The 26207-nt window shown below is 44.2% G+C and overlaps 1 long non-coding RNA gene across 1 annotated transcript; it reads left to right on the top strand.

Moving 5' to 3' along the window:
- The first annotated feature begins 22918 nt into the window (after positions 1 to 22918).
- LOC125727139 (uncharacterized) lies at positions 22919 to 25619 on the top strand. The gene is made up of 2 exons (XR_007388563.1): positions 22919 to 23021; positions 24271 to 25619. It is a non-coding gene; the product is annotated as an uncharacterized LOC125727139 (long non-coding RNA).
- The last annotated feature ends 588 nt before the right edge of the window (positions 25620 to 26207 follow it).

Here is a 26207-nt window from a genome sequence, read left to right as displayed (position 1 = left end):
ATACATCATTCATTATGCATAATAAGCATGCCTATAATGTGTTATGCCTTTTGATAAATATTTAAAGCCATGATTATAATGCATAAGAATGGATTATTATTTGTTGTGATTTTTTTTTAATTACTAACAACATGGCCTTAAGTGTTACAGAGATTTTATAGTGTTCCGTAATCTGAGCAAATGGAAGCATGTAGATGTTGAACAAAGAGGCTCAGTGAGGATTATAATTCTAATTGGTGATCAGTGTTGACACACCACAGCACACAGTGCACAACACCGAAATGTGTCCTCTGCTTTTAACCCATATGTGACATCGTGACATAGCAAGGGGCAGCTAATTCAGCGCCCTGAGAGCAGTGTTTTGCTTAGGGTCCCTCAGCGGTGCCTTGCTGGTCGGGAATTCAATCCAACAATCTCTCAATTATTAGTGCGCATCCCTAACCATTAAGCCACCACTGCCCACTGCCAATAACGGACCCTTGAGGAACTCCATATGTAATTTCTGTTCATTCAGATTCATAATTACCCTTCTGACAGAAAGTAGTGCCTGACTTGTGAAAATAATTCAAACCCATTAAATAAGGCGGCGGCTCCACCTCCTTCCCTAAGTGCTCTAGTCTCACTGATAAAGGGCAGGTAGGAGTAGCTGGTTTGATCAGGGCTGCTGCATAGTTTTCATTTGACCCCATTTCAGTTTAACGCATAAAAATCAAGGTTTATCTTGATATTAAAATCAGTCATTAATAATGATTTTCCAGCCACAGACCTGATATTCAGTAAAGATCAGTTTAATGTATTAAACACATTGTCTGACCCAGTGTGTAGGTGACACACAACTGGAGTCAGATGAGAGAGAGTAGCTGTGGGCTTTGATGCACTTTGTCCCCCCTGAAGTCAGTCAGAGCAGGAATGGCTGACACTGGGGCTGCTCCTCACTGCCTAGTGTGGGCTGTAGCTATAGCAGGGGATCCAAGGGCCAGTGGGGTAAGGGCCCCCTGTCCTAGATGTCATCATGCACTGTAATGCTGAAAGCTGGGAAACTGCCCTCGCTTTGTTTGGGTAGCAGGAACTTTTGGTATCACTCAGTAACAGCTCATCAAAACCTTTTATCTGCATCCTTATCTTGTGTGAGCTGTCTATGAGCAGTGAGGTTCGGGGGGGGGGGGGGGGGCTTCCTTCCCTCACATTTGCCCTTTTTGTGCATTCGCTGACTGTACTTTTTTTCAGATTCATTAATATTGTCCTAAGACGGCACCTGCAGTCTTACCCAATCTGGCTGTGACACTGAACATCTCCTAAGTCTGTGCTTTAGGGCCATGACTTCACACGACACGACTACACTTGCGTGCGTAGTTTACATCTATCTGGAGGACTGAAGGTCATGTCCACCGGGGGGCAGTGCGAGAAAACCATCTTGGTCGGTTCCTTCGTTTCCAGTCTCACTTGTTAGTATGAGGTTGTGGCATTAAATGTTGTACAAGGACGAAGGAGTCAAGATGGCACTCTGAAGAACACGCTTTGATTAGAGCTGCAAGCCCACTTGGTTTGTTTACCATGTACTGTGAACTATATGCAGTTTTACTACTGTCTGGATTTATTTAATCATCCAGTGACTGCAATAACTATACATAGTCATGATTAGTTTGATGATAGGCTTGCTGACTTTCTAGCCTAAAGAAATAGGCTGAGTTCTGCTCACCTTGTTCAAGCCATTTTTGCCACAATCTAACAAAGGCTCCTTCTGCCTTATGTTTATATATAATCATACAATTTATTCTGTAAGTCACCTCCTACAATATTTTCTGTATCAGTAAGACGAATGACTGGTTTGCAGGTTAAAGCAGTAAATCTCATTTATAATTTTGTTTTCTTCATCTCTTCCGATTCGAGCCAAGTCACTACTAAACCTTCTGACAAATTTTGCTACATGATGTTATTATTGCAATACTTTTTTCTGTATTGGGTCTGTTCCAGTGTAAGTCAGTTAATTATTCTATATTTAAAATAGCTACTTTATTTCTCAAGATTGATCTGTTTATTATCCAGTTTGAAGATATTTTATATCCAGTAGACGATGACAAAGATTGCATGTTCTCCCCATGTCGTCGTGGGGTTTCCTCCGGGTACTCCGGTTTCCCCCCACAGTCCAAAGACACGCTGAGGCTAGTTGGAGTTACTAAATTGCCCATAGGTGTGCATGTGTGAGTGACTGGTGTGTGAGTGTGCCCTGCGATGGGCTGGCCCCTCATCCTGGGTTGTTCCCTGCCTCGTGCCCATTGCTTCCGGGATAGGCTCCGGACCCCCCGCGACCCAGTAGGATAAGCGGTTTGGAAAATGGATGGATATATATATAATATATATAACCGCACACACACACACACACAAATAGATTATATGTTATATATTAGATAAGTGTCAGAAAAATCGATGGATGGATGGAACTGTATGAAAAATAATGCTGCTCATGAAAGTAGGCAAGTAAGAATTTCAGGTTAGAATTTCATTGTACCTTGTACGCATGACATTGCTTTCTTAGAAACTTATACTGCCATTAAATTTTGAAGATGCTGTACAAAGAACACAGTGTTCGGAATTTTTCTTTTCTTGTCTGTGAAAATATACAGCTCTTCTGGACACTCATTCTTAAAAAAATCAGATGCTACTTTAATACTATCTGTACCGTTAGTAAAGACAATGTTCCGTGACAAAACGTGACCATACTGCCACGCCAATTTCTGGTGGCACTGCACCTCACGCATGCGTCTTGTTATCCTCATGTAAGTGCACAGACGAAGCCGGAATCAACACAGAAAACACGTGGCGGCCAGACTGGTACCTCTCCGCGCACGTATAAGCGGACGTGTTTGTATAGACGTTTATGATGCATTTTACTCCTCCGCGGACGACCGCCTGCCGCACTCCAAATTTGTCTTTAAACGCCAACATAGATGATTTTGATGAGGATTGGGGTAGTTTGCAAACCCTACAGCCAATTTGCACGGTAATAGAACTGTTGCATACATATAAATGCGTATGCATATGTGTGCAGACTTGTTGACCAAATTGAAAATCTCACACCAGCCAGTTGATCAAAGCTGGCAGCCCCGTGAACTGCCGCTCTGAATTTGTAAAACGTAGGGAAACATACACAGACCTCGCGGCTGTGGTACGTGTGCAGGGAATATCAGAATTACTACTAATACTTAAATAGGACACGTGCGCATGTGCAAAGTACACAGCTTGACCAGAGAAATATGAACGTTTCCATGTACGCATACGCGGTGTAATACGCGAGTGCTGCGCTTTGCGGAGAACCAGCCTAGATGCGTCCGCGTTGGGAGCGTCGAGTCGGCGCGCTGCTGGAGAGAGGTGTGTCCAAAGTGGATTAAAAGTTCATATTGTGACCTAGGGGCGACATGGTGGTGCAGTGGTTAGCACTGTTGCCTCACACCTCTGGGACCCGGGTTCGAATCTCCGCCTGGGTCACACGTGTGTGGAGTTTGCATGTTCTCCCCATGTCGTCGTGGGGTTTCCTCCGGGTACTCCGGTTTCCCCCCACAGTCCAAAAACATGCTGAGGCTAATTGGAGTTACTAAATTGCCCGTAGGTGTGCATGTGTGAGTGAATGGTGTGTGAGTGTGCCCTGTGATGGGCTGGCCCCCCATCCTGGGTTGTTCCCTGCCTCGTGCCCATTGCTTCCGGGATAGGTTCCGGACCCCCCGCGACCCAGTAGGATAAGCGGTTAAGAAAATGGATGGATGGATGGATATTGTGACCTAAAGACAAACTCACTTTTAGTGGTAATCTTTGTTGTGTAATTTTATGGTTAATATGTTTGATGAATGCTGTTTGTAATTTTATTTACCTGTAATTAAGCCTATTAGTTTAAAACCCGCGTCATTTCGGCGCGTCTTCCCACCGGCGTCGCGCGGGCGACCAACATTTCCTGAGGTAATTCACATATTTGACTTTTTATATTTTATGTATCGTACAGAATAATAGAGCGCAGGCTAAAGTGCAGTTCGGCCCCAGCGAGTCTCTCAGCGCGGCGTGTCTCACAGCGCAGGGGGCAGCCGGAGCGCCGCAGACTCGGGCGGCTACATGAGTATATTGGGAATAAAATGTGTGTATTGGAGCGAGTTCTGTGTGAGTGAGTGTGTGAGGTGTGACAGTGATAATGATGGAGATGCTGGGCTTCGTCATGGGATCAATCGCTCTTCCTCCTGCCTACAGACTCCTGCCAGCTGACGCTGGACCCCAACACAGCAAACAGAGAAGTGTCTCTGTCAGGGGGGAACAGGAAGGTGACAGCGGGGGCAGAGCAGCCATATCCTGATCATCCAGAGAGATTTGACAGATGGAGCCAAGTTCTGTGGAGAGAGAGTCTGACTGGTCGCTGTTACTGGGAGGCTGAGTGGAGTGGAAATGGAGCCTGGATAGGAGTCACTTATAAAGGGATCAGGAGGAAAGGAGGGAGTGACTGTGGGCTTGGATTCAATGACAAGTCATGGAGTCTGTGCTGTAATACTGACAGTTACTCTGTCTGTCACAATAATAAACAGACTCTCATACCCATAAAGCCCTCAGGCTCCCGCAGAGTAGGAGTGTATCTGGACTGGGGGGCTGGTGCTCTGTCCTTCTACAGAGTCTCCTCTGATGGACTGACCCCCCTGTACAGCTTCACCTCCTCATTCACTGAACCCCTCAATCCAGAGTTTTGGGTTTATCCAAACTCCCCCGTGTCGCTGTGCATGCTGGGATAGCTCACTGTGTGCTGGAGGAATCATTTTTACCGTATCAGAGTCTCACATGTCGCTGCTTCTCCGTGGCACAAAGGTAAAATCTCTGCTTTATAACCAGTATAACCCTTTTTACTCTGTCTGAAGTGTGACGTATGTTAATAATTGGGTTCTGTAAGCTGAACAAACATACAAAATGACTGTTTTTCTCTGACTTATGTTCTATGTTGGCTGTTAATGCACCAAAACTGCCTAAACAAATTCATAGTACATGCAGTTGTACTAATGGAGTGAATTCTGATTCTGAAAAAAATAAAATGTAATGAAATCTAAGCCTGATGAGTGGGGGGAGCTTTTCCCCTCCCCTCTATATGTATATTTTATATTTCGGTCTATATATTGTATTTGCTACCTGTACACTGACAATAAAGGCTTCCTATTCTATCCCATTAATGTCCCGGTTCCGCGCTGCCCAGAACGTAACTGAGTAACAGACTTAATCTGCGCTCTCTGCTCACTGAGCGCAGCAGCCTGATATCGCAGCGGCGACGCTTTGGCCAGCAGGGGGCGGCAGACGGCAGACAGTTTATTAACTCAAAACCTACAGCGGTCCTGAGGTAACTTAGTAAAGATAATAACATAATCAAATTAATCATATATTAACTAAGTAAACATAAATAACATAAAATCTTAATAAGGCACGTTAGTACAACAACAGAAAAGCACCTGATCATCATCAAGTAGTGTAGGTGATTACCAATTACCAGAAAAAAATCACATAAATCCTGTTTCATTAGGAATCCTGAGATATATACAGTACTGTGCAAAAGTCTTAGGGAGTCATAGGAGTCATCAGCTGGGTCCAATAAATCTGACCGCCGTAGTCACAGTTAGCATTAGCACAACTTCTCTATCCATGGCCTTCTCACTTCATAAGTCAAAGTCAACTTTACTGTCATTGTGTATGAGCACAACGAAATGGGGTAGTAGGGCCAATAAAGGTAGTAGAATAGAATAAATAACAATAAAGGCAGTGCGACAATTAGCGTCCTGAATATATATACATATATATATGAAATTGCTAATGGCCACATTCGGATTCAGATATAAAGTCAAAGTAATTAAAAATCTGGGGCCGAGTGCCTGAAAGACTTCAAGTCCTGCTACAGGTTGTCCTGTAACTAATAGTTGTCCTATGGACAGATTCCCCCACCTGAGCTGTAGATCTCTGCAGCTCGTCCAGAGTCACCATGGGCCTCTTGGCTGCATTTCTGATCAGCGCTCTCCTTGTTCAGCCTGTGAGTTCAGGTGGACGGCCTTGTCTTGGTAGGTTTACAGTTGTGCCATACTCTTTCCATTTCTGAATGATTGCTTGAACAGTGCTCCGTGGGATGTTCAAGGCTTTGGAAATCTTTTTGTAGCCTAAGCCTGCTTTAAATTTCTCAATAACTTTATCCCTGACCTGTCTGGTGTGTTCTTTGGAATTCATGGTGTTTTTGCTCCCAATATTCTCTTAGACAACCTCTGAGGCCGTCACAGAGCAGCTGTATTTGTACTGACATTAGATTACACACAGTTGCACTCTATTTAGTCATTAGCACTCATCAGGCAATGTCTATGGGCAACTGACTGCACTCAGACCAAAGGGGTCTGAATAATTACGCACACCCCACTTTGCAGTTATTTATTTGTAAAAAATGTTTGGAATCATATATGATTTTCGTTCCACTTCTCACGTGTACACCACTTTGTATTGGTCTTTCACGTGGAATTCCAATGAAATTGATTCATGTTTGTGGCTGTAATGTGACAAAATGTGGAAAAGTTCAAGGGGGCCGAATACTTTTGCAAGCCACTGTAAACCACAGGCATCACCCTAACGGTAAGAAGTGTGATCCGCTTACGACTGACACGCAGTACAGACAGGATCCCATCCAACACGGGACCCACTATAGGCTCACACAGAAATAAAGGAGAAAAACACCAGCTGCCTTTTCCAAGCTGTTTACATTCCTGCGCTTCCTCATGGTGACAGTAACAGCCCGTGTCACATGACCACTGTCATGTCCTACCCATCACACCTGCCTGACCCTCCTGTCTCCTCACTAGCGTGACCCTCATGATTCATGCCTGTTGCTTGTTGCCCCTCGTTAGTCTTTGCATTTAAGTATCTATTTGTCTCGGTCATTGATGTTAAACCTTCCTGCTGCATGTGACCTTCCCGGTTGCCAGTCCTCCCATTTGTGATCCCTCACGATCCTCTTTGTTTCCAGTCTCAGCCCATCTAGTTCAGCAAACCCCCTTTTTGTTTCGCTACCAAGGATACAGAGATGAGAGTCTTTTACCAAGCGTACGGTGTCCAGAGTGGATGAGCATGACCACAGTGAGAAGAGGATCTGATGGATGGAGGACCTAAGTACCATAATCTTAGTAACGCATGAGCAGAATTGGACCATAAGAGGAACTGGCCGGCTCCATCTCACACATGGTACGTGGGTGTAGAAGTTACTCAAAACCATATGGCTGAAATCCTCCACATGTGCATTTTGAATGTATTGGGCATGTTGTCCTGTTTTAACCATGAGAATCCAGTGAGGGGCGACTCAGTGGGTAACAGGGCTGCCTTGCAGCTGCAGTGTTGAATGTTTCCATCCTTCTCCTACACTGTCTGTGTGGCGTTTGTTTGCTCTCTTTATCCCACATGGGTTTCTTCCTGCAGCGACTCAGACAGGCATCTGTAAATTGTCCGGACTCCATAACTGTGAGTGTGCCTTGTGATTAAATGGCATTCTATCCATGGTGGACCCCAGCTTTGTGCCCTGCGTTTCCTGTAATTGGCTCTGGGATACCCTTGTGATAAGTGTTTGGAAGATGGATGCATCACATCTTAGTACTTGTGACGATCTATCCCGTCTCCTCCCAGTTGAGCCAGCAGAGGTCACTAAATGCCCTCCGTAACTCTCCTAACCCTCCCCAGCTGTATCCCATCATTGACGTTCTCCACCCTGATCTGTTAGCCTCCTACACCTCTCTCCCGTCGGTGATTACTGTGTATAAATGTTCCTGCTCTCATGGTTCCTCAGCTCCGTCATCGTTGTTCCAAGTGTTGTTTGCTGTATTCCCTTAATAAAGCCTGTGTCTTTCCCAGAGCTACTGCATCTGAGTCGTCCTTAACCCACTTTGTATTACTCATCACATAGAATATCCATTTACATTTAACCCCATGGACACTAAGCTTTTCTCCCAGGGGTCTAAGGTAAGAGAGATCAATTGGACCAATTCGTCCAGATAAATACATTTGTAAAAGAAGTAGTGAATACGTTTCCAATCAATTCCTATTACACATTGATGTTATAATCAGAAGCCACATTATGAAATGGAATATATCCAAACAGCATTTTAATCTGACCAGTAGGGCATGCTGTTGTATCACTTGTAGAAACACTTTTGCATTTACCAGACTTGTTTACCCAAAGTGACTTACAGCAGTGGGAAGGGTAATGTTTTATGTATATTCTTGGGGGATTTGAACCCATGACCAATGCATCATAAATGCAACACTCTACTTGTTCAGCTAGAGAATCTCTATGAAAAAAGTCCTAATGACTTGAAGTAATCAGCTCCTAATGCCAGGTAGCTGAAAACACAATGAGGTTCTTCCTCAATGTGATGCTGCCCAACCCAGCAGACGGGAATCTGATGAATCAGACACGCCTGCCAGTGTCCAGTTTAACCTTTGGGGTCCGTAGACTCGACGGCCAATCAGAGATGGCAGACAGCTGTCCGCATGGCCCCGATTGAGCGGTACGTTTGCGTAACCTGCTGGCTGTAAAAGGAGACCATGTGTTTGAATGCTGCATCGCAGGCCTGACACATGAGAAAGACCAGATGCCAGCCACCTCAGACATGTGGATTTTATCTGTGTTCCACAGGCACTTCCATATAAGTGATTTACAGGAACAGCCAGTCTAGTGCAGGGCAGCGCAAACACCCTCATGCATATACTGGTTTTAGCACAGCTTCATTGTAAAGCATATCAGATGGCCTCAGAATCCTGCTCCCTGCTTAATACAAGGTGAATAGGGAGTAGGAACTGGGGGACCAAGGAGTAGTGGACTATGGTATTAGGGGCCACAGGACTAGGAGACTATGGGACTAAGGGAATAGGGGACCAGGGGAAAAGGGGCTACAGTGTTAGGGACTATGGGACTAAGAAACAAGGAGACTAGGGACTTGTGGATCATGGAAGTGGGGCAAAGGGGAATTGGGCACTATGGACTATGAGACTAAGGTATAGAGGGACCACAAAATTTGAGCACTTAAGACTAGAGGACTGTGGGACTGCAATGCAGCATCTCCGGAAACCTGTTTACTCCTGCTGGGCAGCTTTCATGTGGCACCCCCTGCTGGACAGTGGAGACACTACAGAGGCTGTGTATTGTGTTCAGTCACCTTTTACTGTAAATCACACATGGGTTCACGGTCACTTGTGTCTGCTCTGAATCCCCATGGGCCGAGGTGAAAACTCCATCCACTTTAGGTAATTCAGGGGCCTCTTGCCAAGTTATGTGAGCTTCGTGTCTGATTCTTTGGGCTTCCGTACTGGAAGCAGTCCAGGGTAATTCTGGGAAAGTGTGGAGCTTAGACAAACCAAACTACAGCGTAACATGCAGCCAAGGGGGATTTTAAGATTTTGGTATATTGTGTGGGCATCTTTCTGTTCTTGATATTGATTGATGTATGTAATTATGTAGTATTTTTAATATACGGATAGCACACTATTGTATACAAAGCGACAAGCCAAGCTTGCAGTTTTGCAGTGATCATGTGCTGCCACCTTCTGGGAAAACGAAGAACGGATTTTCAGATTAAGATCTAAAAAACTACACATTTACATTTTAGCCCATGTTACACTGGGCTTTTCTCCCAGGGCAGTAAGGTCAGAGAGACCTACCAGAGAGAAATCTACCATAGTTACTGTTGTATATACATTTATACTGACTTACATTTTACTTATTTATCAGAAGCTTTTATCAAAACGACATACAAATGAGGAAGCAGATTGACACTGTACGGTGCTGGGCGTCGCCCCGGTATGCAAAGTGCTTGGAAAGATTAAAAGCGACAAAACATTGTATCAAAGATCGAGTGCAAGTGCATCAATTATTAAAAATAATACTTAAGAATATCAGTAACAGAGCTCAGCACCAGCATGTATGGGTCCGCAGGACCTGGGATGATGAGCCCAAAAACACCAACGCAAATCCCCAAACTGCACAATATTGTGTTTGGAGTGAAACCTCAATGAGTCTTTAGGTCCATGATACTGTAACAATTTCGAGGAACTTTGGCGCTACATGCAATTCCCAAAGCGCACCACTAGATGGCGGCTTCCTACCGTGAGCTGAAACAGCCGCCGTAGGGGCGATACGCGGCAAGTTTCCCCAGCCGCCAACCGGCGTGCACCGGGGCTGCGTCTGGGTCAGGCTTTTGCCTGCTGTTTTCCTCCAGCTTATTTTCTTGTGTAACTTGGTGCTGGGCTCCTCGCCATATAAACAAACTCAGGCTAGCAAACATTAAGAAATCTGGATGCTATGAAAGGATCGTCTACCATACTCCCATATTCCACTCTGCTTTCATCCGATTGTCTTTGGTTTGTGCTGCTGGGAACCATTATCGCTGTCCTTTTATTTTGCTGCAAACGTAATCGTATGATCACATTATATCGCGACGTCCCTTGTCCTCACCAACGTTTTGTTGAAACTGCATGAAGGTCAGACCCACTTTTGTACCGTTTAAAACACATGTTGATCATTTTTTCTCCTGCAAAAAAGAACATTTACTTTTATTTTAGAGATATTTTTTTGCAAAGCGACTTACAATTGAGAAAGCGGCAAGTTGAGCAGCAAACTTAAGGCGGTGTGACTAAGCAGGTTTGGACCCACGAAGCTCAAATTCCACAGTCAGACAATTTAAAATTTTTTCTTTGAGAAGGCAGACGCAGGCAGTCACCGGTGCGTTTGGGGTTAAGGGCCTTAGTCACAGGAGCATAGTGATATAAGCCACTCAGCCAAACGCCAACCCACAGCACTGACCTCTGGCAGAATTCACCTTTACAAGCATGCTTGGCAAATGCCACTAAGTACAAAACTGATGCACTTTTAAATAAATAATTGTACTTATCATCAGGGTTCAAATGTCAGAAGTGCTTCTGCTACTCTTTAGTAAGGTTGCAAATTCCATCTGTCCATCCATCCATCTTCTGTAGCCAGGTATACACAGGCGCACACACAGAGGCACACACACAGAGGCGCACACATGCACGCTAACACGTGCACACACACACAGACGCACACATGCACGCTAACGCGCGCACACACACACAGACGCACACATACACACAGACGCACACACGCACGCTAACGCGCGCACACACACACAGACGCACACACACACAGACGCACACATGCACGCTAACGCGCACACACACAAACACACATGCGCACACAGACACGCACGCACACGCGCACACACACAGAGGTTTGTAATTATATCTTTGTGGGGACTCTCCATTTGTTTCGATCGTGAAAACTCTAATCCCAACAATGACAGTCTACCCAGCCCCAACCTTAACCAAAAGTAAGCAAACAAAATACAAGATTTTAGGTATTTTCAGTTTTGTGATTCTATTCACAGATTTTTTTATGAAATTGAGGTTATGTTTGTGGGGTGTGGGGAGTGAAAATGTCCTTATATGGCAAAAAAAACCTTATATGGTTTTTATCACATCGTGGGGGACGTTTGGTTCCCCCAATGTAATACACTGTGTTCACAATTATTAGGCGAGTTGTGTTTTTGGGATTAATTTTTATAATAAACAAATATAGTGTCATCAGTCAGTCCAAAATGTTAATGAACCTGAAGCCTGAATGTTATGCAAAGGAAATGTGAGTGTGAACATTATCAGGGGAAAACACGTGTGTGCACAATTATTAGACAACTATTGGTGTGCACAATTATTACACAACTATTAGTGTGCAGAATTATTACACAACTATTAGTGTGCACAATTATTACACAACTATTAGTGTGCACAATTATTACACAACTATTAGTGTGCACAATTATTATGCAACTAAATGGAAAACCTAAATTTTCCCATCTCCCTTGTTTATTATCATCTTTCAAAGTGCGATTAATAAACAAACATCACATAATTTCCAAATAAACAATTCTGACATGAAATATCAATTAGTGAGCAATATAGCCACCTCCTTACGGACGCAGCAGGAAGTGTGAGTGTCCTGCAGGCTGGAGAGAGAGCTGCTGATGACGCGCTCAGCGGTCCGGACCCTTCAGAAGACTGTGCAGACCGCTGAATGCATCATCGGCAGCTCCCTCCCCAGCCTGCAGGACACTTACACTTCCCGCTGCATCCGTAAGGCCACCAGCATTGTGACTGACCGGTACCATCCCACCCACCAACTGTCTACTACCCCTCTTCCATCCGGAAGAAGATTCTGCAGCATCAGGAGCAGATCTGCACGACTGTGCAATAGCTTCTTACCCCAAGCAGTCCGGCTGCTGAACAGCAATAAGTCTTCCATTCATGGAATCTGGTATTTTCTTGATCTGTTGACAATAAACTTTTTGTGCAGCAGCAACCACAGCCTCCCAGATACTGTTCAGAGAGCTGTACTGCTTTCCTTCACTGTAAATCTCCCGTTTAAGCAGGGCCCACAAGTTCTCAATAGGGATTATGTCAGGTGATTATGTCATTATTCTGTCATCCTTAAGGCCTTTACTGACTAGCCATACAGTGGAGTACTTCAATGCATGCGATGGAGCATTGTCCTGCATAAAAATCATGGTCCTCCTGAAAGATGCTGACTTTATCCTGTACCGCTGCTTGAAGAAAGTGTCTTCTAAAAACTGACAGTAGGTTTCGGAGTTGAATTTGAATCCATCTTGGTATTTTCTGGGAAAGTAGAGTGTACCCTTGGGGAGGTGGGCTCCGGCTGGGCTTAAGATACGGTTTCATTAATGAGACTCACACGGTCAGAAGGTTTGAGGTAAACGAGTCTCACTGGCTGTTTATGAAGGTGGGACCCCCCCCCCCCCAATAAAAATCTCACATCTTCCCATTAAAATAATAATTGTAACTCTCCACTATGATTATTCATGTTACAAGGTCCAACTGACAGCACTACTTTGAGGAGAGTTCTTCATCTTCTACCTGTGTGTTGGTAGAATAGTGATTCAGAACTTGGGCCTGTGATCTGAAGCAGGCGGGTGTTTGCCGTTGTACCTTTGAGGGAGGTTCCTCACTGAATTAATCTTGTTTGTATAACCCTTCAGCAGCGAGAGTAGTAACTATTGTAGTAAGATGGAGCTGGAGGGTGCGATCTCTTCAGGTATCGTGATTTTGTTAAATTGATTGATTAATTGTTGTGGCCAGTGTACGTATATAAGATCCAGTTGTAGTTGTCTGTTGGACCACCCTGTAACCAGTGACGCGACTCTCCATGTGCCAGTATCTCCTTTTTCAAAGTTGTGGGTATCTCCATCGCTGCAGTGTGCGAGGGCTTGGTAATCTAGCCACTTGCAGTTGTTTCCCGTTTTAAGGTTCCCTTTTAATACCGCTTGTAATCAGTCAGTGGATGGCGATTTGGTGGAGTGTCCCGGACCAGCGTGAGCCAGGCAGCCGGCGGGATACTGAGCCACTGCAATTGCTGCTGTTTTGTCCTGCTGTGTTTTCTGCTTTTGTTTCGTTTATTTTGTTTTCGGGTTTCCTGTTTAATTAGTATTAAGTATTTATGTGTTTTGTTTAGTTTGTTGTACGTAAACCGTGGGGCGCCGTTGGGGAGGCTTGGTGTTGGGTGGTGAGGATCTGGTTTGGGGGGGGTAGGTCATGGTCGTGGTCGCTCTGCCTTCTTAGCCCACCCCCCTGGTGTGTGTATCTACGCCATGTGATGTGGTGACCCTGTGGAGTACCTTCTGACAGTGTGTCCCCCCACCCCAAGGTAATAGCTGCCGGGTTTGGGTTTCTTTGTGTGATTGGAGTGTTATTCTAACATGATCTGATTTGTACCATTTGTGGGTAGTAATTTGTTTGCTGTTTGGTTTTTCCTTTGGAGTGTGAACTAAACGCAGAATAATAAAGGGAGTGTTCATGGTCTTCACATCCCCCGGGCGGTGATTACGAATCTGTGTCCTTTTATATCGGAGTGGGTTGCAAACTCCTGTACTTAATTCTCTGGGTGAATTTCCCAGAGTGGCGTAGTCGGGTCTCCATTTCTGTGTCCCTCTCTGCTTCCTCCCTAACCGCTACAGATTTGACGCAGTCGGCAGGATTTCACCAGTATATGGTGGAGATGTGACTCCCTGATCGCTCCCTGGGAAGGTTAGGTGAGATTTTTTTGTTTTTTTATTTTTTGGTGTTTAATGTGTATTAGTGGAAAGGCAAAGTAAAACAGCAGCATTTGTTTCTCAGGAGTCGGTACTATTTTGAGTAAATTTTGTTTGCTGGGCTTTGTGTATCCTGTCTAGTTTTATCCTCTGTTGTCATTATGGACAATAATGTTGTCACAAAGCTAAACATTGGGTGATCATCTAAGACAGAATTCCATGGCACAACATAGGCCTTCATTGTGGATCGTAGCCTGAGGTCGAAGAAAAATGAGAAGCCAGGCAGACTGTATTCTTTTTGAATGTCCTGGAATGTGCGCACAACATTCGCATCAAACGTATTAGAAAATGTGAAAACCCCCTTGGATGACCAGGGGGGACAAACAAAAGCTTTATAGTCTGACAGAAAGTGGAAATTGTTCCATAAAGGAGATTGTTGACCTATTACTTTTTTGGCGTTGTACCATGCAGCTAAGGTGGATGAAAAGATACAACCAAGTTTGTGTCGTGATTTACGAAGACCTACCCCTGGGAAAGGTAAGTCCTGGAGTCCGTGGGGATGCACTATAGCCGATTCAATACCTCTCCACGACACTACACTGCCTGCGTCTGTCCAAGTGCGCATAGCCCTAATTTGAAATGCCCAATGCTAGAGCTTAAAATCAGGGAGGGCGAGGCCACCGTCTGATTTGGTGCGCTGTAAAACTGAGAAGCGTTTCCTGGGTTGTCTGCCGTTCCAAATTAATTTGGATACAATGAAATTCAAATCTTCAAAATAATTTGGAGGTGGTACACATAGAATCATAAAAGACCAAAAGATAAGTGAGTAAAATATTCATTTTGATTTAACGGCATCTTCAGCTAGAGAAAGACGTGGAGACAAAAGGCTGGAGGAGATAAAGACAGTGCAGAAAGAAGACGACGTATGCAGACAAGTGACAAACCACTGTTTCACAGAATGGCCAGAGAGATGTAAGTTAGATCCAGACATTAAACCATACTGGCAGCGCAGAATGGATTTTCACCTTGTTCACGACCTTCTCATGAAGGGAGAAGGACTTGTGATACCTCCCCCCTTGAGAGCGGATGTTCTTCAGCGTCTGCATGAAGGCTATCAGGGAATTACAAAATGCCGAGCCAGAGCTACACTGTCAGTATGGTGGCCCGGTATCACAGCACAGATTAGCCAGATGGTGGACAGCTGGGTCCTAAATGGCCAGATCTGCAAGTTTTTCGCAAGCAGGATGAGGAGAGAAGGCGTCAGCAGGCAAAACACTACAACCGCAGACTCCGCTCCAGACCTCTCGCAGAACTGACATCTGGTCAGACAGTTTGGATTAGCACAGAAGGGACTGCTGGGAGTCGTCAGACCTGCAGATACTCCTAGACCATATGTTATAGAGACTGTAAAGGTCATCTTTGGCCTACAGGGACTGTTACTAAGTCAAGTTGACTGGAAAACCACCTGACAGAATGGACTTGTGAACAAAGAGGGAAGTTCAGTAGAAGAGAGAGAGAGAGAGAGAGAGAGAGAGAAGGAGGTTGTTGATAGCAGTAACAGAAATTAATGTCAAAAGGTACACAGCACATTTGACTTAAGCTAAAAGGAGGAGGTGTAATAATAGGACTACTGTTCCCATAATGCTCTATTCCCCACAGTGCTTTTGTGCCTTGTATGCGGTATTCCAGTTGTTGTATTAAACACAATCTAACCATGTAGAGACAGTCCTATCTGCTCATTATACAGTTTAGTCAGGGTGATGACTGACTGATGACTGATAACTGACGGGGACAGTAAAGTTACTTTGGTTAGTCTTTATTTATTTACTATTTTTTTATTTTTGGTTATTTCTGTATGTTTTTCCCTTTTTTTAAATATTCTTTAATTACATTTGGTTGTTTGGAGCCTATTGACACTTGATAGAGGGATTTAATGGACAATAAAGAATGTGCATCCTATCCTATCCTGTAAGGCATTCAAGTTTGTCCATCAGCCCACAGGCCAGCAAGCAAAGGCAGTTTAAAGTTTATAAAAGTTTAGATGAATGCAAGTATTTTCTGGCTGATCATGTACACGGGACTGATTGCTTCCTAATTGTATAGTTTTTATTGTTTATCATTTTATATGTTTTATCCTGGGGTGGCATGGTGGTGCAGTGGTTAGCACTGTTGCCTCACACCTCTGGGACCCAGGTTCGAATCTCCGCCGGGGTCACATGTGTGTGGAGTTTGCATGTTCTCCCCATGTCATTGTGGGGTTTTCTCCGGGTACTCCGGTTTCCCCCCACAGTCCAAAAACATGCTGAAGCTAATTGGAGTTACTAAATTGCCCATAGGTGTGCATGTGTGAGTGAATGGTGTGTGAGTGTGCCCTGTGATGGGCTGGCCCCCCATCCTGGGTTGTTCCCTGCCTCGTGCCCATTGCCTCCGGGAAAGGACCCCCCGCAACCCAGTAGGATAAGCGATTTGGAAAATGGATGGATGGATGGATATATATGATATTTGATGTATACACAGGCCTATGGAGGACTCGGACGTCAGGACTAGCCCCTATAGAGGACTCGGAGGTCAGCCCATCGCACAGGCTTATAGAGGACTCAGACGCCCCTCGCACAGGCCAATAGAGGACTCGGACGTCAGCCCCTCGCACAGGCCTATAGAGGACTCGGACGTCAGCCCCTCACACAGGCCTATAGAGGACTCAGACGCCCCTCACACAGGCCTATAGAGGACTCGGACGTCAGCCCCTCGCACAGGCCTATAGTGGACTCGGACGTCAGCCCCTCGCACAGGCCTATAGAGGACTCAGACGCCCCTCACACAGGCCTATAGAGGACTCGGACGTCAGCCCCTCGCACAGGCCTATAGAGGACTCAGACGCCCCTCACACAGGCCTATAGAGGACTCGGACGTCAGCCCCTCGCACAGGCCTATAGAGGACTCGGACGTCAGCCCCTCACACAGGCCTATAGTGGTCTCAGACGCCCCTCGCACAGGCCTATAGAGGACTCGGACGCCGGCCCCTCGCACAGGCCAATAGAGGACTCGGACGTCGGCCCCCCGCACAGGCCTATAGAGGACTCGGACGCCGGCCCCTCGCACAGGCCAATAGAGGACTTGGACGTCTGCCCCTCGCACAGGCCTATAGAGGACTCGGACGTCGGCCCCCCGCACAGGCCTATAGAGGACTCGGACGTCGGCCCCCCGCACAGGCCTATAGAGGACTCGGACGTCGGCCCCCCGCACAGGCCTATAGAGGACTCGGACGTCGGCCCCTCGCACAGGCCTATAGAGGACTCAGACGTCGGCCCCCCACACAGGCTTATAGAGGACTCAGACGTCAGCCCCTCACACAGACCTATTGAGGAATCACTGAAAGTATCCTTACCAGTGGCAGAGAGAGGAAATCTCTTCAAGGAGTTGTTGTAAAAACTGCATAAAGGATCATTGGCTCTGACCTCCCCTCTTTGGACACATTAAATACACAATGCTGTCGGAGGAAAACTCAGAACATACTCAGTGATCAACATCACCCAGCATTATGCCTGTTTAGGAGGAAGAACTTTAGGATACAACCTAAGACACCGCAGGCCAGAGAGCATGACCGCCTACAAAACACGATTCTACAACAGCTTTATCCCAGCCACAGTTAGACTGATGGCTAAGCACATTAAAGTGGGTATGAAATACAGGCCCCCCACTTCCCCCGTGGACATTACCTGGACAGTTACCACTCCAAAGAGGCAATCAGACACATCAGAGCACTACAGCCTCACTTTCATTCTTTCCCTTAGGTAGTCAAATAACTCTTTCAGTGCAATAGTCTAACAAACATGTGCAATATTCCACTTTTCTGTACATTATACTGTCTTGATATTATTTCTGTGAAATAATTCACTCACACACCCAGGCCATGCACTCTGTATCCTGTATCTGCATCTGTACACAGTGTGTAACCACTTACTGTATTACGTTCTGGAATTAGTGTGTTGGCTGCTTTTATTATTTACAATTTTTATATTATGTTATTTAATGTTTTAAAAAACTGTCTCTTCTCCTCTGTCTCTCTATTTTATAAAAATGACTCTGGGAGATACGCACAAGAATTCCAATGTACTTCTACTGACCTGTTCCTGTGCAAATGGCAATAAAGATATCTACTACTACTCTACCAATGATATACCAGGCCCTTCAGGTCTGGGTGTGCAGCAGGACCACAAGACAGGAGAGTTCAGGACAACTGACTTCACTGACTCGACCTGGTCCACTGATGCTGAATAACCTCTCAGGTGACAATGAGCGAAAGCGGAGAGATGTAGGTGGGAGCTATGGAAGTGAGAAGAGTGAGCAAACTGTAGGATATACCCAAGATGACGTAAACCAGGATGGGTTACTAAAACATAATAGTGGAAATTGGTGGTATAAAGGGGCTGATACACCGCTGCTTCATTAGGAAGGAGGATTGTGTGGTGTGTGCGAGTGCAGAGCCTCCAGCTCAGGGAGTCCACTAATAACCAGTGTGGAGACTGGGGAATGGAGAGAGTTAGAAGAGTCTGGAAGGGTCTGTGTCAGGATGGTTTGATTCCCCTGATAAAGTATGCAAACTTAAATCTAGTCCGAAAGTGCGCATGCAGTACTGTCCATATTGGTGCCTGATATACCAGGGAAATATTAAATATGCTTATAGGGTGGACAGTTTAGGCCTTGGGAAGGTGGACAGCGATATATTATGGGGCAGAAATTGAGTTTTTTTCAAGGGACTTCCTTGTGAGTGTTTTAAGAATAATGGGACAGAGGAGGTGGGGATCTCCGGGGAAAACTGTCGAACTGTTTGGGATGTGAAAGGCGACCAAGTGCAGAATGGAGAAGTATGGAGCATTCCGCTGGATGCATTAGAGAACCAGAGCGTACCTCTGGCAGATACGTGGTGGCTGTGTGGTCAGGAGGGAGGATTGAGGCCTCCTCTCCCCAATAATTATGGAGGCCTCTGCACTAGGGGGATGTTAGCTAGCCAGGTGGATATTTACTCTGACAAACAGCCCTCTAGGTTCCACAGGTTTGTTACGAGCTGCGAAGATGATCCCAGTGTGTATATAGATGCCATATGCCAGCCGAGGGGCATTTCAGACAAATATAAGGTGAGAAGTGAGATAGCTGCAGGGTTTGAATCATTATTAATTTGGCCTACTGTTAACAAAAATGTGGAATGGATAAATTATTTGTACTATAATCAGCAGAGGTTTACCAACTATACTCAGGAGGCACTCGCATCTCTGGGGGAGCAGCTTCAGGCCACCAGTCTGATGGCATGACAGAACAGGGTGGCCCTGGATTGGCTCCTGGCAGAAAAAGGGGGAGTGTGTGTGCTGTTCGGGGATCAGTGCTGTACATTTATTCCCAATAATACAGCCCTGGATGTTTCATTTACTGAGGGTATGAGAAAGTTGCAGGGGTTACAGGATGAGATGGCGAGAAATTCGGGACAACATGACGGGTTGTTTGACTGGTGCTATAATATGTGGGTAGTTGGCAGTAAGCCCTTATGAAAGCACTCTGTGTGCGTGCTGTGTTCATTCTTGCTTTGCTACTAATCTTTTGTTGTGTAGTTCCTCTTGTTCGCTCCCTAGTGGGAAAAGCGCTGTCTCAGCAGGCGACTATAGCTGCAATGTTTAGAGTGGTGGGAGGACCGTTTGGAGCGGCAACCTCCTGGACCAACACGGAAACGGATGGCGACATAGACACCTTGGATACGCTCCTGCCCATAGCTGAAGTTCGGCCGTACCGCCTGTGAATACTCCATGTTGGAAACGCTGCAGCCTGCCTGCCGCCCACGACACCTGGGACTTTCCTGCTCATGACAGAGTGCCTGTTATAGTAATCTACAGTGTTATCAGTTAACCTTTCAGTTATCTTTGCATTAGCCGTATATGTTTATGTAATGAGCTTGTGGTAGGTGATGTACTCCTGGTAGATTATGTATTCCTGATAATATATGCAATGTATCCTGGGGAGTTCATTGCTGTTGGTTGATTCTGAGTGTTGATAGTTTGTGAGCCATGTCAGCCATGGACCCCGAAGGGGGGCCGCGCCTGTGGCGGGCTGGGAGTGGAATTTCCCTAGATCTTAGGGTTTTAGCCCTCCCTCCTAGGCTGGATGGACAGAATTGTGTGTGGGACTCTTTAGAATCCCAAAGGGGGGAAATATATGGGATATTATTTAGCACTATACAATGTAGAATATAATCATTACGGTATTATTAAAAAGCATGCCAAATACCCGTGATGTAATCATTACAATGTAATCATTATAATGTAATCAACACAATGTAATCAATTGAGTATGTATTTGCACCTTGTATTAGCCTCAAACTTTCTGTTAGCTACTTTATGTTAGCCCTGAATGCATGAATATCCACCTTTATTAGTGTTATGCCTTATCATTATGTTGAATGACAAATATATTATCAACCCTCTAATTAGACAATGTGCAACAGGTTGAAGCTGCCAAGGTTTGCTACTGAAGGAAGGTATTCGCCCGAGTTCCCCAAAAGTTCACGACTGAGCATTTTTAAAAAACCAATTGGAGATGGTCGCACCACCATTATGTTCGGCTGAGGGACCAAACAGTAAAAGAAATGATGGACAAACTTATCACCTAGGGGTGTGGATTGATGTAAAAAACAATGATTGTGAATGGTTGAAGGAATGATGATGCTTAAGTGACGAGATATTGTTAAATGATAAGAACTTGTATAAAAATAGGTATAAAACAGTACTGGACACACTTTAAGTGTCCGGCCTTGGTTGTAACTTGTTTGCAATAAAGACTGAATTTGGATCTACACCAGCGGCTTCTGACTTCTGATTTAGCAGGGAATGAAAAACCACAAAACTAACATTTTGCCTTTTTCCCCATCTGTAACTGTTATTATGTTATTATCATTTAGAACTGAATATCCATACTCCCTTTTAATCTCATGCATCTTTTTTATCATTCCCCAGACTTTACTAATGTCAGTTTCCCGTCCTACTGAATTACAGAAGGACCTCCAAAACTCCCTCTTTGCTCATTTAACTACCCTCCTTACGTTAGCCTGCAACTTTTTGTACTCAATCAAATTCTGAAAGTTGTGAGTACTATTTAACATTGTAAAAGCTTTGTTTTGAGACTTAACTGCAGTATCACATTCCTTTGTTTACTATGAGATCTTTGGTTAGTCTGCTTTGCTGCCACTAGAATTACTGCATCATGGTTAGATTTCTTTTGTCCGACATAAAGCCGGCCCTGCAAAACGTCACCTAACGTCACCAAGTCACATGGTACAAAAACCTACAAGACGATCGTGACAGATCGTGCAGCACGTGCAGAGAGCAAGTAAGATCGTGCAGCACCTTTCAGCCGGCATAACTGTAAATGTCGCTACTATGTGCCCCTGGCTTATTTTGTAAATGTCTCGTAAATGTTCTTGTTTGTTTTGTTAATCTTAATGGTCACTGGTCAGCTATTACTTCTGTTGTAATTTAAAGCTTCAATAACAAAAATAATAAAAAAAACCTCTCAGCCGGCTGCACAAACTGGAACTGCCTCCGTGACACAACTTTGCCCTTATTGGCTGAACAATTTTAGCATGACGTTTGTATCTCTGGAAGTTCCGATGCGTTATCTGCTATTTCTCCCGAAAAGCCTGTAAAGAAGTAAAGTTTCAATAAATGCTCTAATAGTACACATAAGTTAATCGTTTATTTATTGTTAGTTACTGTAATCTTGCGCTGCTTTATGTGTTTAATCGACTAGTCTGTGAAGAAGGCATTCAAGTAAGAATTGCATTGTATTCTGTGCATGACAATAAAAACTTTGAATCCTTGAAATAAATGTATTTCATCTTTTTCCTGGCAGCTATCTTTTCACTGCTAGCAGTTTGGATCAGGAGTTGGTTATTGTAGAAGAAGTAATGTGCATGCAGGTGATATTTGTATAGATGTATCTACACCCTTCTGGCAGTGCGGCCATCTCAGTCAGGTCTCGCACTACGAGGAGTAGAAGTTGTCTAGTTTGGCTGCTGTCAGTTTATATTACAAATTTATATTACAGTTTATATTACAGTTTATATTATTATATTACACTCCTGCAGCCGCCGGCAGATGGCGCTCCCCCTCACGTCAGCTGGAGTCAGACCGAAGTGAAGTCGAACGCACCCAATGGCTCCTCCCCATTCCCAATTATCAAAAAACCCACTAATTGAATGGGTCGCGTAATTATCGCTATGAATTCTGGGAGTCTGTGCAACTTCAAGACCGCAGCTCTCGTGTTACTTATAACAAGGAAGGAATATTATTCTATATTTTTAATGGCGACCGAATGATTGATTGATATAATGTAGTGTTTCATTCTATATCCTGTTTTGATAAGATATCGACATTTCGTAAACATTCGATATACAGTTAAACCATAATTGGTCCGTCTTGTTTCTTTGTCACCCAGAAACTTCACAACTGTGTTGTGAGCGGATTTTCAGCGCTTATATGTTTTTAAACTTGTCTTAAAAATTTGTGGTACTTCTACGTTTCTGCGCTTTTGTAAATGTAGATCGTATGTTTCGTCATTTGATTAAAGCGTTTGAAGACTTTGCAGCGCTCTGACACCAATCGGCCACCGTAGCTTAACAACCGAATCATAACAATTCTTTTCCGTTTAGAGTTTTCATTTGAACATTTAAAGCAGCTCAGACTTGCAGTTTATCAGCAAGAGAGAAGACGCGAAAGATGTCCATCGTGAAAACCACCGTGAATCTCCAGAGGATTGACTGGCTGCTGCCGAAAGGTGCAGTCAGTGTGCGGATCGCCCCGGAATACATCCCCGGTCCAGTTGGCCGAGGTAAGGATGGCAAAATGATGCCCAGACTAACTCAGCACTTAAAGAGTTAAAGTCAGAATATGCTTGACTAGTCTTCTTGAATCTTCTGTTCTATTATCTTGTTTTAGAAGTACATGTCTAAATAATAAAGTAGTTCACCTTTAGCTTTAATATACGGGAGTCTTTTTACATGTCTACTGCATTATATTATATTTAAACATCAGAGAAAATCATCATGAAGTGGTAAAGTAACAGCTGAATATGTCCTAATATACGGTGTTTCCCCGAAAATAAGACAGGGTCTTATATTAATTTTTGCTCCAAATGACGCGTTACGGCTTATATTAAGGTAGTATTTTCCCAAGTATAACATGCTACAGTATATTTACCGGTATTCATGAAAAAAATCCACATTTATTCAAACACAGACATCATGTCATCTTCTAACAGTATCTTTCCATGTAAACAATTTGACGGTGAATTTATTCATGAACAAAATTCTGCTGTATACTGCATATGTTTATTCAAATATAGTCGTAATGTCATGTTCTTCTGGAACATCATCGTAAATCTCCAAGTTCCAAATTCCGTCCTGAATATCTCGCAACTCAATTTCCTGTAGAACCAGTGTCCCCAATCTCTCATGTTTAGCAATAACTCTGTCCTTAAATGAGCGCCTCTTGTCCATGTAGCCTTCTCGTAGTACAACCGCATCTCATTCTAGTTACCGTACAATCCATGGGACAATAACTAGGGCTTATATTACGAGCTTCTTGAAAAATCATGTTAGGACTTATTTGCGGGGAAACGCGGTAGTAATCAGAAAAAGCATGAATCTTAGTTTGGTACCTTGAGAGTGAATAAATAATGCAACTTATGGAAAGTGTAAGATAAGTAAAGGATTTGACTTAATAGTCAGTTGTTGATGCCAGCATTTGGATTGAGTGGGCTGCTATATTTGATGCACATGAACCTTTCCAGTGTTGTTTTTCGCTGTTGTTCTGCGTATCAGGGAATCTGTGCACAAACTGGCTTTTTTTTATAGGTCAGGTTCCCCTGCTGAAACGCAGACGGCCCAAGTCAAGACCAGCGCATAAGTTTCCCAAGCGTGTGTTTCCTGTATCCAATAAAGACTGCAGAATTTTTCTTAGTGTGCAATACCGACTGCTAAGTGTGATATCTGTGATGGTTGTGATGTAGTGTTGTTGTACAGTAACATAATGTTTCCTTTAAATTAAATATGCTGTCCCCTGTCTTTATAATCCCAAAGGACAAACCAGTTCCAGTGATGCTGGCCGTCGGAAGAAGTGCCGCACCAGGCCGCCGACAGCCAGCTCCCTGACCACGTCTGCCTCTCCTGGATCTGCTGCCATCCCGGTGGCAACCAGCAGGGGTCAGCAGGGCACAGGCCGCCGTAGAAATACGGCGGGAGGCCGGTCAGGGCGAAGAAGGAGGTATGACCAACAGAAGGGGTTAGAGCCTAAGCCCAGCTCACCAACCTTCTCCTCCTCTTCATTTTTATTTCCGTCTTCAGCCCCCTCCCCTTTTGTTTCATCCCCATTTCTTTTTATGGGCTCCTCTGTTTTATCCCCACACTTACTCACACCTGTAAGCCCAGCTCCACATCCATATTCAGCTCCAGGCCTGGTTCATCTGACCCATCTGCTTCAGGCTCCAGCACAGGCTGTAGCCGCCTCATCTCACCTGGAAAAATTCTATTGGTTGTATAACTATTATGTAACAAAGTACTCTAAAATGACCTATGACGCCAAGTGCTTTACTGAGTACTGGTGTCAGGAGTTTTGGAACAGACATTTAAATGAAATTAACTTAGCGAAACTGGGGAAGAATGAGGATAATGAGGGTACTCATTCATCCAAGAGGCGTAGGATTGATGAAGATGAGTTCATCTTTCCTATTGATGCACTGGAGCAGCTAAGTACCATGCCCAGGGCTCAGGAGATGGGTGTGGAGATGGGCTATCAGTCAGATGCACATAGCTACATTTCCCTGTAGATTCAGCACATAATTACACGAGAGTTGTCATACATACTTAGGATAAGATAAAATACCATGTAGTTCTATAGCATAAGGTACTATAGGATAAGATTAAGATAGGATAAGGTTAAGATAGGACAAGTTAAGATAGTCTTAACTTGTATGCCATTTTATGTTTTACAAAGACATGATGAATTACCATAAGTTTAGGATAAGATTATATAAGATAACATAGTATAAGAATAAGATAGGATTGCATAGCATAAGATAAGAAAGATAGGATAAGATAACATAGAATAAAATTAAGATAGGATAGGTTACGGTAAGCTTAAGATTGTATAACATAGGATTAGATTAATTATAAATAAAGCAGTCCTCCTCAGAGGGGGGTGGTGGAGGGAATATTTTAAGAAATAAAAATAGGATCAGTTAACATAAGGTTAAGATAAGATTGTATAACATAGGGCTACAGTGAAGAAATCAAAAATTTCAAGGCAGCATGAAGGTAACGCACAATCAGGGATGTGCAATTTCTGAGGCATGTATTCAAAAAAAGTATTTTAATTGTGTTTTATGATTCATATTTGACTTAGTTCATGAAATAAAATGTTTTTTTCTACAGATCAGTGTTTTTGTATTTTGTAAAATAAGAGAAATACTGTATGCATGGTAATGTCAGGTGTGCAAAATGTTTGTGCTAACAAAGGACACAGAGCCCCTAGAAGGGCACAGAGCCAGGCTGAGCACCACAGCGCTATCCAGCCCATGGCTGCCGATGGTCACATTCCACCAGAACCCCCCAACACTAACTCCCCAGGGAACTTCCAAGCAGCAGAGCAGATTCCAACAACCGAGGATCAAAGGAAAAGAAAAGATACTGGCAGGAAGAAGATGATCTTGTGGCCAAAGGTTAAAAATGTAGAAGTTTGGAGAACAAATGTGTTACAAATGAAATATTATTTGAAATGTGCTACAGCTTAATCATTCTATCATACATCTATCCATCCATTTTCCAAACCGCTAATCCTACTGCGTCGCGGGGGGTCCGGAGCCTATCCCGGAAGCAATGGGCACAAGGCAGGGAACAACCCAGGATGGGGGGGCCAGCCCATCGCAGGGCACAGTCACACACCATTCACACCTACAGGCAATTTTTTAGCAACTCCAATTAGCCTCAGCATGTTTTTGGACTGTGGGGGGAAACCGGCG

This window comes from Brienomyrus brachyistius, unplaced genomic scaffold (assembly GCF_023856365.1).
Source record: "Brienomyrus brachyistius isolate T26 unplaced genomic scaffold, BBRACH_0.4 scaffold87, whole genome shotgun sequence".
Classification (NCBI taxonomy): Eukaryota; Metazoa; Chordata; class Actinopteri; order Osteoglossiformes; family Mormyridae; genus Brienomyrus; species Brienomyrus brachyistius.
This window is presented reverse-complemented; position numbering and strand designations above follow the sequence as displayed.